At 41.2% G+C, this 15284-nt stretch overlaps 1 pseudogene; it reads right to left on the reverse strand.

Annotated features, from left to right (window-relative positions):
* Positions 1 to 3585: 3585 nt before the first annotated feature.
* LOC139881804 (kinetochore protein NDC80 homolog) lies at positions 3586 to 10102 on the reverse strand (annotated as a pseudogene).
* Positions 10103 to 15284: the final 5182 nt, after the last annotated feature.

A 15284-nucleotide genomic window follows, 5' to 3' on the forward strand; every position in this document is an offset into this window, starting at 1 on the left:
TACTTTCTGGGCATCCTGTCACATTGCTACAGAGGATAAACAGCGACAATTTTAGGGGGAAAAAAGCACAACAATGTCACTAGAACTAGGTAAAGACCTTAGTGCAACTGCAAAAACTACTCCCAAACAGAGCTGAATCCACGATCATCAGCAGAAGAGAGAGAGAATCATGACCCAGGATTGCGTGTGGCGAATTTCCGACGAAGAGCTTGGCACCAGAGGGTGCTTGTAGTACCATGGATAATAATGCAAGATGGGATTAGGAGGGGGAGGTGCATTGGCCAAGTACCGTGGCAGCGGAAGATAGTACAGAAAGTACCCACCAGGCGGCCGATAAACCATGGAAGGCGGCCGATAATCCTTAGAAGGCGGCGATGGCGGAGATGGCGGTGGGTAGATTGTGGGTGTCGTCTGTGGCGGGAGACAAGGATAAGGATAGTTGCTAGGCGGTGGCTGCGAAATCATTACCACAGCTTGTCCATGTACCACGGCTTCGTGGAAATGCAGAGAATAGAACCATAACCAAGACATTCGCACATACACCATGGCCATTCTTGATAGTGCTTGCCTCTGACTTCACTGAGAGAGAGAAACCAGAGGGCCAACCGCTACTAGACTTAAGTAAATGAAGAAGAGGTGCATTAAGTGACTTAAGTAAAAGGCTCAGCTCTGTGACTCTCTCTCGCGCCTACCAACCTTTGTCTTCTACACGAACAAATTAAACAAATGAAGGGTCACATTGTATTGCATTCCTCTATGGGGGTTTCGAAGGCAGAGAATGTCCACTACATACAATAATCGAGACAAAATTGGAGCTTTTCACAAAGCTTTTTTTTTTATAAAGGAAAGCCCTCTAGGTCTTTGGTGCAACCCCATTGCCCGCCTAAAGGCTCATCTATAGGTTGCAAACATCGGCCAACTTTTACTTTCTCAGCCATTGCCCCTAAATTAGGATAAACCTTATGCTATGCTAAGGAACGTGAGACCTACAAAACTGTCCATTATTTCACATAAGGTGGAGTGAACTCAACATCATTTTCAATCTTCCGGTCCTTTTAAGGGATTAAAATAAGCTACTTTAGTTGGAACAAGGGTCGATAGGTCATTGAATTGGGACAACAACTCCAACCACTACCCTCTGGGATTAAAAGGGTTTATTTTCCTTATTTTTCCTTCAATTTTTTACCAACTCCCAGAGTACCTGAGATTAAACCGTATGAATGTAATGCGGCGATAGCAACATCTTAAAAAGAAAAAAAGAAAAAAAAAGGCCATTAGTGGGACAATATAGGCTAAGCTCACTTCCCCTCTGACTTTTCAACATTTGATTTCTTCTCTTTTTTTTTTTTTTTGGATCCCATCACTCTTGACTTGCTCAAAATATTACAGGGCGGAAGTTCTAGACTACTTGACAGAGCAACTTAATCAAATGGCCTCATCTTCATTGTGACCGAGTGTAAGTTAAGCGATTTCAAGTTCCATATAGGTTCCATATCCTGGAGTCTACCTATTGAATAAGGTTTCTTATTTTTCACAACCTGAAATCTAACGTGCATACATTGGAACCTGAAACCTATCATGTTGTAGGTTTTAAGTTCTACCTAGGTTCCACTTGTATTATCTATTAAAAGATTGTAATAAATCATCACCTTTATTAACCTCCACTAGCTGCTATAATCCACTAATCACAACTTAAAATTAGGCATATGAAGAATACGAAATATTAATAAAATAAAAGTCTTAGTCATAAAATGGAAGTTCAGATTTGTGGTTTTCAATTATACACTCATTATCGGACGCTATGGAACACCGCATTATCACACGAAGACATAGACCAAGAAAAATACAAAATCTTATTTCAAGTTCCAAGTTCCAACTTTCGGGTTCCACCTATGTAGAACCTTTTACATACCTTAAAACCTAGAACTAAACGAGCTCCCTGGTTCGGTTCCTCGATTTTATGTCCTTTCTTCAAACCATGTTCAACCCTAACTAGGTGTCTTTTGAAATAGTGTTTGTCTCCCAAAACAAATGGTCTCATGTTTTAAAGCATCAGGGTGGACTCGATGGTTATTAGATGTTTCTCTCGTCGCCTATTCACTTTTCTTAGCCACCTCGATTGTGTCAAAATTCTTGATTTTTAGTTGACTCCTTTTGTGTTTTGATTGCAAATCAAAGTCCTTGCAGCTAAAAGTTTTAACTCGTTACAACAGACATTCAGATAGGAAAAACAGAATCAGCTTTCTCTGATATTTGTGTAATATAGCCAATGGGCAAGGGTGTCATCATAGTTTCTCCTAATTAAATTGTTCGTAGTGCACTCGAAATGCTTTTGCGATCCTTTGAACCACTTAATGGTTGAAGGCATATTGATGACTGGCAAACACTCCCAAGCCGTCGCCAAGCTTATAATGTGATACTTTTTCTGCCAAGGTTACATCTCTTTGGCAGTAAGGGACATCTATTATATTGGAGCTTCTCAAAAGACCGATGGTTCTTGCGAACGGTCGTGTTCTGCGACTGATTTTTCTGGTGTTTTTATTCTGCTCAAGTCAAGCACACATTTATCTGACGACTGTAAATAGCATGTCATGCTGTATATTTTCCTTTAGAAAGAAAGAAAACAAAGACGACAATGACACCGTGGCGCACCTGAGGACAAGTTTTCTGCCTCTATGAAGCGTAGATAGGTGCACATAACTTCTACAGGATAAGCAAATTGATCAAGGTCAGACACACTCAAGATCTGCGATGGAACACGCATGAACTTCCTTTGTGTTTGTTTTTAATTTCGACATGTTGCTTTAAGGGGAGTGCTTGTATCTTGTGGTGAAAATTTCATACCGACAACAATTTGGTCCGTTGACTGGAGGAGCAAAAACAGATTTGACAATGTCGTATACGCTCACGCTCTACATCTAGGAGGGAGAGTTCTTGGAAACATAGCGGTGCTTCCCAAGAGTCCTTCCTAGCCTTTCTCCTGTTTTTTTTTTTTTTCGTCCTTTTTCATTCTTGTCCATTTTAGATCACCCTTTTGTGTAAATGTCTTCATGGGTTGTGTAGTACTTGCCTAAATGTATAAATGGGTTATGAAAGGGCACGAACAAGTGCTTGCCCCACGGGTCTGGGCAAGCATTTCCTTTCCTCTCCTTTCTCAATGTTTGTTTCCAATGGCCAAACTTTCTACTGCATAAACATCAATTGGAGTTTAAAATGGCGATTCATTTTCATCCGGTTTATGCTTGTAAATGATCAAATATTCATGTTGACATAACAAAATTTATACTTAAGTTGGCAATCAGGTTACTGACTTTTGAGGCTTCCATTGCTCTTAGCATTTGAGATCAACTCTTCATTTTCTTCAACTTGCTGGGAATCCCCCCACCATGAGGTAATCAAACGTGAACTCTTCTCAATTCATGTCTAAAAGTAACTGTCGAGAGTACGAAATATGCTACCGGAGCTTCTATTGTACATAAAAGGCGTGTCTGCCAAATGGGTTGTGAACATTTCGATTTAAAGAAACATCCTTTCATGATTACAACCGACTCACCTGAACCTCAGGGAATTTTTGGCTCCAGTATTTCACTGTAATACCTCAAATATTGCAATAAAAACAACCCACTTTGACTGGATTGACATATTCGTCTTCAAGTGAGTACAAGAGGGCATTGGCCAATGAACAAGACTCGAAGACGCTTTGGCTTGTTTAAGAACAATATGGCATGTGCATAATGACGCAATTGTGAACCCAAATCGCAGAGAGATCAGGGAGTTAGAAGCAAGCAATGGAACGGCAGTTTGCTTGATTAGAAAACAAAAAATGACCGAGCATATGAGGATTTACGATGGTATTGTACAGCTTTCTGTTTTTGCATTCCATATATACTCCTTCTGCTTTGACGCCAAATCATCAAGTGAAAAGTACTTGAAAAAGCACTTCTGCGCTTTCTCTAATGGCTTCCTGCTGCTTTATAATAGATGTCTGCAAAACAAGTTGTATAATTATACCGTGCCGCATCAAATTATACATGCTTACTCTGCAATAATACTCATCTACCTGAAATCAATTGATGACGTTCCGAAAGGAGGGATCCTACTGATTGCATGGCTTGACTTAAATTCTGTTATTTACGGCGCAGGAGATTTCTAGCCATCTATTTCGGTGCTAAAATTAAAATGATTATCCCATAACATACCTTCAGGAGCTCTGAAGCTTCTCTTTCCAGAATGTTCAAGTTATGAATTGCTACTTCAACATACTCCCCAATCCTTTGCACCTCCAGTGCACATCTATGAATATAATCTTGCATTTCTTGCTTCAGTAGATTTGTTTGACCTGCAAACTGAGCAAAATTCTTGTATTAGAGCTTTTGCCAATACGAGGAAAGAACAGACAAGTAGACCACAAGTTCTTGTGTTATGCTAACTCTCATGATGCAATATACCGCCATTGTCCTTCAGATGTTACAGATGAAGCACTTCTACATGTATTTCTACAGAAACAAAGTAAAGCATGCATTAGCCTATGGTATTTTTCCAGAGATTAGTAATAATGTTTAGCTAGTTTTATTCTCAAAGGACACCCATACCATATGCTTCCACAGCTCCTCATATTATGTTTGGTATTGACAGAGAAAAAAAAATTGCAAACGTTAATAGAATTCCTAACTTGCGTCTGTAATGATGAATCGAATGAACTGTTTTGTTCTAAAAGTACATCAAGTACCATATCATAACTCTTCAATACTGAAATCGACTAATTTTTTCAACCGCCATTGACTACCCAGAACAAGCTATTGCTACGCAATCCTCCTGGCCAAAAGCCTACATTGCCAACCTCTTGCCGAGTCTGTCAATAGACCCCACACTAAGTAAGCTGGAAGTCATCGTCAGTTTCGCTTTCCAATTTCACCAACAAATCAGTAATTTCATTGGTATCATAGTTTTCATCAGAAAGGCAAAAGCTTTCAGTTCTAAGAGAAAAGACAGTCTGATTAAATTGTGTTTTGGTACTTAATCTAAGTACTTACTACATCAACACGTGAATAGAGTTGAACCACATGATCTTTCTTCTCCTGAATCCCAGCAGCAGTTTCTTTAAACTATTGCTGAAGGATGATTTGTGACATCCCGAAAATTCAATTATGTTTCAATTGAATGAATCGGGCCTTTCATCGACGCGTTTATAGTGTTATTCTCTGAGCTGATCACTCATGAGATACTTAGACTATTTGGGGAAGTCATTAAGGGATTTTAACGCAATAGGCTTGAGAATTCGACCAGGAATCGATTGCTCGACCGTGTGAATCTACAAGAGTCATTACAGCACAGTCGAAAATCTATCAGAGATCGGAAATAGGTCGATTCGACTGAGGTGTATGATTAAGTAATCACACCTAATTGCAAAATTCTCATCGATCGGCACTAAACCAATTTTTCTGTCATTTTGGTACCCCGTGCCCGTATTTTAAACCTCGAGAATTTTACGACAATCGAGAGTTGTTAATGAGTCGAGGATGTACATTGTGGCTTGAAAATAATCGACCACAAGTCAATTGCACTAAAAATTTCTAAAAACTACCCGGTAGGTTAGGTCATGCTAAAATCGCGTCAAATTGAAATTAACTGCGAAATTTAATCTGATTTCAGAAATTGAAAGTTCTGCCGTGTCACGATTAATTCTAGGAACATCGATGCATCCTTTCAAGACTTTTCGGTGAACCCAAATTTTTGGCAGAAAATTCAAATTCCACAATTCAAGTCGAGAATTGGAAGGACCGCTTTTAAGTGAGTTTTTGGTCTTCAATGTGGGATGATTAGTGAAGGAAAATACAAGGAATTATTTTAGGCCTTACCATTGTTACATGAGGCCATTAAATTGCAAAGTATTAAGGTGAAAAGCTAGTGCAAGGGGCTGCAAATTCGGAGGACCAAATGTTAAGGGGAATTTCACCTTCATTTGGGTTGTATTTGTGAAGGATAGGATCACTTTTGGAGTGGTAGGACCCTTGACAAGGATATGGGCCAAGACTTCCAAGCCACAAGGACTAAGAGGCATGGCATTGAAGAGGGGAGAAAAAAAGAGGAAAGCAAGGCCAAAAGAGGGTCCCCCTCTTCAATGCCATGCCTCTTACTCTGTTTTGTGCCGCTGATTTGCGGACAGCACAGCCTCCACAGACTAGCCTTTTCCCTTCATGTTCTGGTTCTCTCTTTCTTGGTCTCTAGCTGCCGCTCACTCACCTCCACCGGCAGCCCATCGTCCCTCCAAGTCCGGCGCATCCCTTGCATCTCTTGTCCAAAAGTTTCGGTCCTCTATACCTGGCTGCTGCAGCCATCCCTCCGTCAATCCCTCCTTGGTTTCGGTCCACTAGCCTACTCGGAACCAGCAGTCCCTTCGCCTTTGCTGCCGCCCCATCGCAGGGACTCTAGCAGCCGCGATCCAGCCCATCGGATAGCCAGCTAGTCCCGCCATGCCGCTGTCTTGCCCCTGCTGTCTTCGTGCGGCGTCTATCCAGCCGCGATCAGCAAGGAAGGCCACCTCTCAGCAGTGAGCTGAGAGCCTTGCGGGCTTGCTCTGGGCCAACCGGACCACCCATGTCGCCACCCGGGACCCAAGGCTTGCTTGCTGTCGCGCCACCATCGCCGGGAGTTCTTGGATTCACTAATTGGGTGAGTTAACCTCATAAGTTTTGATTAGGGGTTAATTACACTTGTTTAGAATTGGATTAGATTTAAGCATATTTAGTAATTAATCTAGTTAGAGTAAGTGCTAATAAGTTAAGTTAGTTAAGTGAACTAAGTGGTTAGTCTAGTTAGTTACTTTAGTTAGTCCATTTAGTTAGGAATTTAGTTATAAATTAGAATGGTTAGTTTAGGAAGTTAGTTTAGTAGATTGATTTAGTAGGTATTTAAATAATTGATTAGGAATATGATCAATCCAAATTGACAGTTTAATTTGATGAACGTTAATTAATTAAATAATTATTTGAAATAATTTAATTATAATTTAATTAATTATTTAATATTTTCTGGAAATTATACCGGGATAGTCGGTGGCCGAAATTTTGTGCTAATTGTAGTGGTATGTTCAATTTATGCAATCGACTGTTAAATTGTGCAATTGAGTGATGGTTATTAATCTTGAGTATTTATTTCAAATGGTGGAATTTCGGTATTTAATTAGAAAATACCGGGTGCCGAGTTTTGACACTGAAAATGTTTTTAAATACTATATCAAATAGTGGGACTTTAAAAGAAATGGTATCGAATTTTTTGGTTTGATCTGACCGTGTACCCACATACGATTATTTTACCGTATATTTTTAATATGAAGAAAATATGCCAGGTTCACTATTTTAGTTGAGGTATTTGAGTGCAATGCACGGTGTCCTGGGCCGAAATTGGGTGGATGCATGAATGATATGAGAACCCATCACGAGCCTTTGGGGCCGGACGATGCTCCTTTGGGAATGCCTCAAGTCAACGAATGCCGGTGGCAGTGGAGGCTGGACCGATGATCCTATGAGGAATGCCGTCTAGATGTAGACGTTGCCGTGCTCGATGGTGCGAGACGATACCCGGCTACGCCGGAAGACCGCTGATTGTTGAGTCGGCCGTGGCCGGTGGGTCGTCATCAATTGGGACGCATGAATGATTGAAACTGAGGAGCCTGATTAGAAGACGAAATTGTGTGGTGCGGTATGGGACGTGCCATAACGATTTGGTCTGGTAATCGGGACCCGTGTAATTGTGGTGATATATGTGTGAGACATCCCGATGATAAATGATTTCAATGCAATTATATGAAATTTGAATTGTATTGACGTGCAGAAGAGTACTGGAGTGAGGTAAGTTTTCGAGGATATGTGGTTAGATCACCCGTGGGTGTATTTCTCTTCTAATCGAGATTTAGGGCATGAACTCGCTGAGACGTCATCTCGCTTCGTCGTGGGCTAAATTTTTCAGGTCCCTAGATGGAGGAGCGCCAGGTGAGGTTCGAGCTTCCACAGACAGTGGATTTTAGGTTTTTCTACATCCCCTACTAGGTTTTGACGGGCCTTCCATTGGGACTGGACAATGGGTGACAGTTCACCCTATGGATATCGAGAAGTCTGACAGGGTCGTAGGGGACTCTGGTCTCGTGGACGAAGAGCTTAGCTCTTCTTTTTGAAATAGACCCATGTTGTGTTAGACTCTTGTTAGACTCTTCTATATATAAACGCTGTTGTATGATAAGTGTGCTTTGTGAAAATTGCATCCTACATTTCTATCCCACTTCTGTGTTGTCTGGGGATTGTTATTACGCTTTTGCATGTGCAATAAAATAAATGGGTTCCGACACTACTTGGGACAGTCGCAAATTTTATCGACCACCGAGGGATGCATATGTGTTCGAGGTTCGGGACGTGACATGATTAACTCTTCAAGTTTCTCCACCGAGCTTTTGTTTATGTCATCAGCATGCATGTCGAGTGCCAGCTTTAGTGTTGCCGTGTAGCCAATGTCCAACCCCTCAACAGGTGCAGACCCTTTTGCATTCAGCAAAAACTGGTAATGCGAACCAAGCTTCAACCTAGAATCACAAAACCAAAAAGAGTAGTTGAAGGAGAAGGACTACGGAAAATCACTCAAAAAGAAATTAATTACTTGATGGGATGATAACATGGTAATTCGACCATTCCTCAAACACGGCACTTAGATTAACTCAACAGTCAATGCATTATTTATGGCTATTAACCTCAGAACAACCTAGCACGGAAAGATTTAAAAAGGGGAACTATGGCTGCACTTCTTGATGAGATCAAAACAATTAGACTCATCACGTGCCGAATCAGTACGGGCACAAGAACTAGCACCTGAAGAGATAAAGACACAAACACATAAGAATATAAGGCTGCTGATGTTGAAGAATTCCATGAGATATCTATCAACCAGTGTCTAGTATGTAGATAACCAAAACCGCAAGATACCCAGATTCAACCTTGTAAGTACTAAACGATTTCCAAGATGGCATCCAAACATCAAAGGCACATGACATAGAAAACGGTAAAACCAATGAAGAAGAACAATTAACAAGATTGCAGCAACTGTAAGAATTAGAAACTTATTTCTGGGCAGTCTGGTTGCATCCCATGGCAACTAGCTCCATCTCCTTGAATTTGAGGGCGAGGGTCCTGTCAAGATCCCGACACTTCTGCTCGTACTTCTTCATTCTCTCGGCAACCCTCAAATCGAACAACTGCAGCACCTTCTTCAACAATTCCTTGCACTCCTCGCGAATCCTCCTCTCCTCCACCTTCATGGCCCTCAACTCCTCCAATTCCTTCTCCAATGCCGGGATCCTCCCCGTGATCTCCCCTAGCACGCTCTCTTCCTGCTCACGCAGTTCCCTCTGCGACACCTGCCCAGTGGCGGAAGGTCAAGGAAGTTGGTGACCTGATGACAGGGGAGCCGGCGACCGAAGCCCCAGTGAACGGTGGCCGTAACTATAATGGGTAGCGAAATTCCTTGTCGGGTAGCCCCATCCTCGGCTTCCCCACACTCGCCTCAACTCCACGGCATTCTTCTCCAGGCTCTTCACATTCTCGGCGAGATCATTCCTCTCCTGCTTCAACTTCTCCACGAACTCCCTATCCAATGCACCGAAAGGCTCATTGTATGATGCGATCTGAACCAGTCAGTGCAAGATGGCGATGAACTTCAGCCAGTCGTGGGGAGTAGGCGGCGTGCAGAGAGCCGACTTGTTGACTTCGAGCGGGCAATTGAGCGATCGGAGCAGGACGGGGAGGTCGTCCTCCATGTTAGTGTTCGGCGGGTAGTCGAGCTGAGAGATGACGAAGTTGAAGATGGCGGTGATGTCCTTGGAGGGGATAGCGGACTTGATGAGGACAGGGAAGGCGTGAGAAAAGAGGTAGCGGTTGATGGCGCGGACGATGGACCGCTGCTAGGACCGGTCGTTGACGAGGCCGACGTGGACGGGGGAGGGGCTGCTGCTGCTGGTGTGGGAGTCGCGCCCACTGCCGCCGAACTGGCGGAGGTCCGGCGGCCGGGGAGGAGGGATGAAGGACGACTTCGCGCGGTCGCGACCTCCGCTCTTCATGGCGTTTTCGGCCCCCCCCCCCCCCCCCCGCTTCTATTTCGCACGGACGGAGCGACAGAAGTCGGTTCTTTTTGCGTTTTTCTCTTTTTGCAGAAATTTGATGACATTGTTTATCTTTTTAAAATCCACCAAGTTTTCAAACGTTGTTTATCTTTCTAATTTATTTGTCTCATCATTTTTGCTTCACGCACAATGGATGTCCTACAAGAAAGTGAATTAGTCTGTTGATCATTCCTTCCTATTTATGTAGATTTTACTAGTGATCAACATACTTAAATGATCATTATACTTCAATACCACCTACTAATGAGGACGCCTTCAAAGTGTCATTTGTGACCAGGAAATATGTAGGTTATATCACTATAAAAATTGGCCGAATCAGATTTTTTGTGGCCAAGCATTAATTTGTAAGGATAATGATAGAATGAAAAAGTCAACATGTGGATGTTCCCTTAACTACTGACCCCAATTCACAATGCCAAGAAATTTGTCTATTTTAACCATTTATATGGTTGATGCTCAATTCATTTTGATGAATAAAAAAGATATCATATGATCTACAAGTCATATAAAGCAAATCTATATGGACTAGTGATTATCGATGGCTTACATAACTAATGGTTCAAACAGATTTAATCCATGTAATCTATTGATAAGGAAATAATTTTCTGGTTCCTGGGTCTTTATTTCCACCGTTGAATAGAGCTCAAAAAACCTATCAAACACAAGTCAACACAAAATGAAAATGTAAAGACTAGGGATAGTCCAACTTTGAAAGAGAGGATACAATTAATCTCAAGTCTCATGAACGACAAGCATCATTGAATCTCAAGTCCGGTTGTCCTCGACAATGCCCTCGCCGCCTTTCGTCTCCCTCCCGAGTAAGTCGTCCTCCATCAGGGGCTCTGGCTCGGCATTCGATGATCTTGATGTCTGCTGTCGAATGCGATTTCTCGATCGGTCTCCTGTGTTGTTTCCTGTGTTGAGAATCGATTGAATCATTTTAGAGGTTAGGGATGCAGTTCTTCAGCGTCAAATCGTGGGGAAGCCAGATTGGTTGTGTGCGTGTGGCTTTGTCGTATGCTGTTCGATCTGTAATGGCCTCACATTTTATGTGAAGCATGGTGATTTCCGACTTCAGATGAACATCGGATACGGCCATCTTGTAAGGGTTTTCGGAGTTCACGTACCTTAATTGAGAAATAAGAAAGTTCTCTCTTCTTCGATTATTAAATTTCATTTAGTTCGATGAACTCACCTGTAGTTCTTGAAGTCAGATAAAGAAGTTAATGGCTAACTCCACGCCTGCATCTCTGATGTCAAGTCGAGTTATTTATGCAAGAAGCGAGTGTTTTGACATTAGCGAAACAAATTTCCGTTTCGTCAATTTTGGACGTTTGATTGCTGTGTTGTGATCGATTCCACACTAGAATAAAGACACAGAGTGCTGTTTCATCGGCTACTTTGCTTGCTCAGGCTGTGGACCCTGCTTGCCGAAGCAGAAGAAAAATATGGTTCTCACAGAATTCAAGCATGCAAAAATTGCTCATATGAAGCAACGCAAAACACGCCAGGAAGATATCGGTAAGTTCCATCTTAGTTATTTATATTCTCCCATTCTTTACTCAGAAAATGACTTCGTTAATTTCTCTGTGTTTCAGATTCTTCCCAGCTACCACAAGATGTTCTGGTGCATTTCTTCGGTTTCCTAGATTTTCCATCTCTAATTGCTGCCATGCTTGTCTGCTGGTAAAGCTCTGTTCTGTTTGCCGATGCTCATTAAGTAGACACTATATTTGGAAAGTCCATTGCGTTTCCTGTTGTTAGCTTCTCAGCAAGTAAGATTTTTTTTTCTTAATCTTCTCTTTGGATTTTCTAATTGAAGGTCATGGAATTATATGGGGAGTGATAACTCTGGCAGACTTATTATACAAGAGTTTTTCCTCGTGCCAATAATAGTTTGAAAACCAAACACCAGCAAAAAAAATCACTGTTCGATGATCAGCAAGATACACCTAAACCTGAGGAAACAGCTACGCCATATATTGACTGGAGGGAAGCCTTTGAAAGATCATATATAGGTATACCTGTTCTGCTAGCTTATGAAGTTCAAATGCACGTGCATTAGATGCATTTGGTTTGTTTAATGTGGTGGTGGGTACATTGTGTTCGAAATTTTTTGAGTGGAAAAGTGATAGTTTGCATGCTTCAAGCTCCACGCGAACCTGATACGGGAATGATTTTCGTTCCCATGTAATATGATCTAATTGGTGCAAATAAACTCAACGCACAGCTCTTGGATTGGATTGCATGCAACGAGTATTTTGAGCTTTGCCAAACCTGATTTGGAAACTTGCTGACCTTCCGTGCCCTTGTAGCTTTTTAATAATGGAATGTATGCAGCCAATTCAAGGAGGAAAATAATCTTTGACAGAGGATATTGTAGGCAACGCAAGACTATCCTGTGTCACCCCAACAGGTAACTCTTCCGTAGACATTCTTCTGCATCAAGGCGCTTCTCAATTTTCTGACATATTCCGAGCCTTGCATCTCCTCTGATGTCTTGCTACCCATAATGTTACTTGTTAAAATATTTGCGCCTCCTCCTCATGACTGAAGATGCACCATTTTAATTTTGACGATATGTGTGCATAGAATAGCTTGGGTATTCAGTTCCTGTTGTGCTGCACCCCTATATCTGTAGCCAAAATGAAAAGAACATTACGGGCAAAAGAAAATGAAAGTTTCTCTCGTGGATAAACTAGGCTGAGGTCTTCCTTAAAAGCAAGTCTCTGAAAGAGATTTTGCACTATCAGCTATATAGGCCTGGTGGGGAAGACCTCTAACAATTAGTTAGTAACGGATTTTGCTTCTTTGGCCTTGCTTCCAGAGTCCTAATTTTTCGCTCTTACATCTATACTATAGTATGAACTATGATGACGGAGAAGCTAAAGTCGTGCCTATGTCTTCTTTCAGGTGGTTGATTGTCTGCTTGGCGATTTTTGTTCTTCGGATAGTGATGATGTTGATAGTGAAGAAGGTGCTGCAGTTGTTCGATTCGAGGGTTGCCGAGAGAATGAAGAAGTACGAGCAGAAGTGTCGGGATCTTGACAGGACCCTCTCCCTCAAATTCAAGGAGCTGGATCTAGTAGCCATGGGATGCAACCAGACTGCCCGGAAGTAAGTTTCTAATTCTTGCAGTTGCTGCAATCTTGTTAATTAATCTTCTTCATTGCTTTTACCGTTTTCTATGTCATGTGCCTTTGGTTTTTTGATGCCATCTTGGAAATCTTCTAGTACTTACGAGATTGTGTCTGGGTATCTTGCTGTTTTGGTTATCTACATACTAGACACTGGTTGATAGATATCTCATGGAATTCTTCAACATCAGCATACTTACATTCTCATGTATGTGTCTCTATATCTGTTCAGGTGCTAGTTCTTGTGCCCGTACTGATTCGGCACGTGATGAGTCTAATTGTTTTGATCTCATCAAGAAGTGCTGCCGTAGTTCCTTATATATATATATATATCTTTCCGTGCTAAGTTGTTCTGTGGTTAATAGCTATAAATAATGCGTTGACTGTTTAGTTAATGTAAGTGCCGTGTTTGAGGAATGGTCGAATTACCATGTTATCATCCCATCGAGTAATTTATTTCTTTTTAAGTGATTCTCTATAGTCCTTCTCCTTCAACTACTCTTTTTGCTTTTGTGATTCTAGGTCGAAGCTTGGTTCACATTACCAGTTTTTGCTGACTGCAAAATGGTCTACACCTGCTGAGGGGATGGACATTGACTGCATGGCAACACTAAAGCCGGCACTCAACACGCATGCCGATGACATTCTCATTTTCAACCTATAGGAGTTTTACTTGATTTATTTGAAAATCAAGCTCTTTCTTCCGGTTGTCAATGAGGCTTTAGCTAGTAAGGTTTTCAATAGTGAGATCGTGGACCTCCTTTTTTAGAGCAAAAACTTCGTTTTGAAACTTTTTGGTGTTCTTTAAACGTTTCCTTTAAAAAATCTTGCAATTCATTATAAGACAATTCATAATCTTTTACCTCATTTTCTTCTAGTTCGGAGTCAACTATGGGACAAAGATTTGCTTTTTCTTCATCACTTGACTTACTTTCGGTGTCACTTCATGTTTCAGCTTTCAACGCCTTTTTCTTTTTCTCGAATTTCCCTTTCTTCTTCTTGATGGATGGTTTTATGTGTGCAAGTTTCCTGCATTCATAGCATATGATGTCCTTACCTTTGGACTCTTGTTCTTGTAAGGTTTCTTTTTTTCGTCAAGATGTTTAGATGATCTTTTTCCTTTGCAGTTTTCTCCATTCCTCATGAAGCTTTTAAATCTTTTTGTTAGTAGCGCCATATCTTCATTACTTTCTTTATCATCAGAGGATATTTCTTCACCTGTATCATCATGGTTAATTTTAAATGCAATGACTTTCTTACCTTTGGAGTTGCTTTCTTCATTTTGAAGCTCAACTTCATAGGACATGAATGTTCCTATAAGGCCGTCCATCATGATAGGTTGAATCCTCATGGTTTCCCATAGTGAAGTCTTCACGGTACTCCATTCGTTGGGAAGAGCTCATAGTAGTTTATTTATTTTCTCAGCATCTTTGTGTGTGTATATATATATTTTAAGAGCAAATCCATTTACTATGTCAGTGAATTGTGTGGATATTTGTGTTACTATTTTATCATATTTCATCTTAAAATAGCTCGTAGTTACCGAGCAGGATGTTTAGCTTTGTTTCTTTGACTCTTTCTATTCCTTCAAATGTCAGCATGATGCAATCCTAGATTTCCTTTCCTGTATCACAAGAAGAGATTCTGTTAAACTCAGAAGATGACAGTGCATAACACAGGAAGTGTTTAGCTTTATTATTAAGAGCAGCTCTTTTTCAAGATTCTTCTGTAATGTTGACAGTTGCTGCTTCTTAGCCTTCTTGTCGAACAAGAGTCGATACTTCTGGACCATTTGTAATTACGTTCCACATATCCAGGTCTGTGGCTTTAATGTATGACATCATTATTTTCTTCCAATAGCGACAGTTGCTTCCGTCGAAGTATGGTGGCTTGTTGGAAGCTTGAGTGTCATTAGAAAAGAAGCTGCCAATATTAGCCATAATAAAGGATCTTTGTACTTAGAAGAAATGTACTTCAAATAA

Source organism: Rutidosis leptorrhynchoides, unplaced genomic scaffold (assembly GCF_046630445.1).
Source record: "Rutidosis leptorrhynchoides isolate AG116_Rl617_1_P2 unplaced genomic scaffold, CSIRO_AGI_Rlap_v1 contig20, whole genome shotgun sequence".
NCBI classification, from domain to species: Eukaryota; Viridiplantae; Streptophyta; class Magnoliopsida; order Asterales; family Asteraceae; genus Rutidosis; species Rutidosis leptorrhynchoides.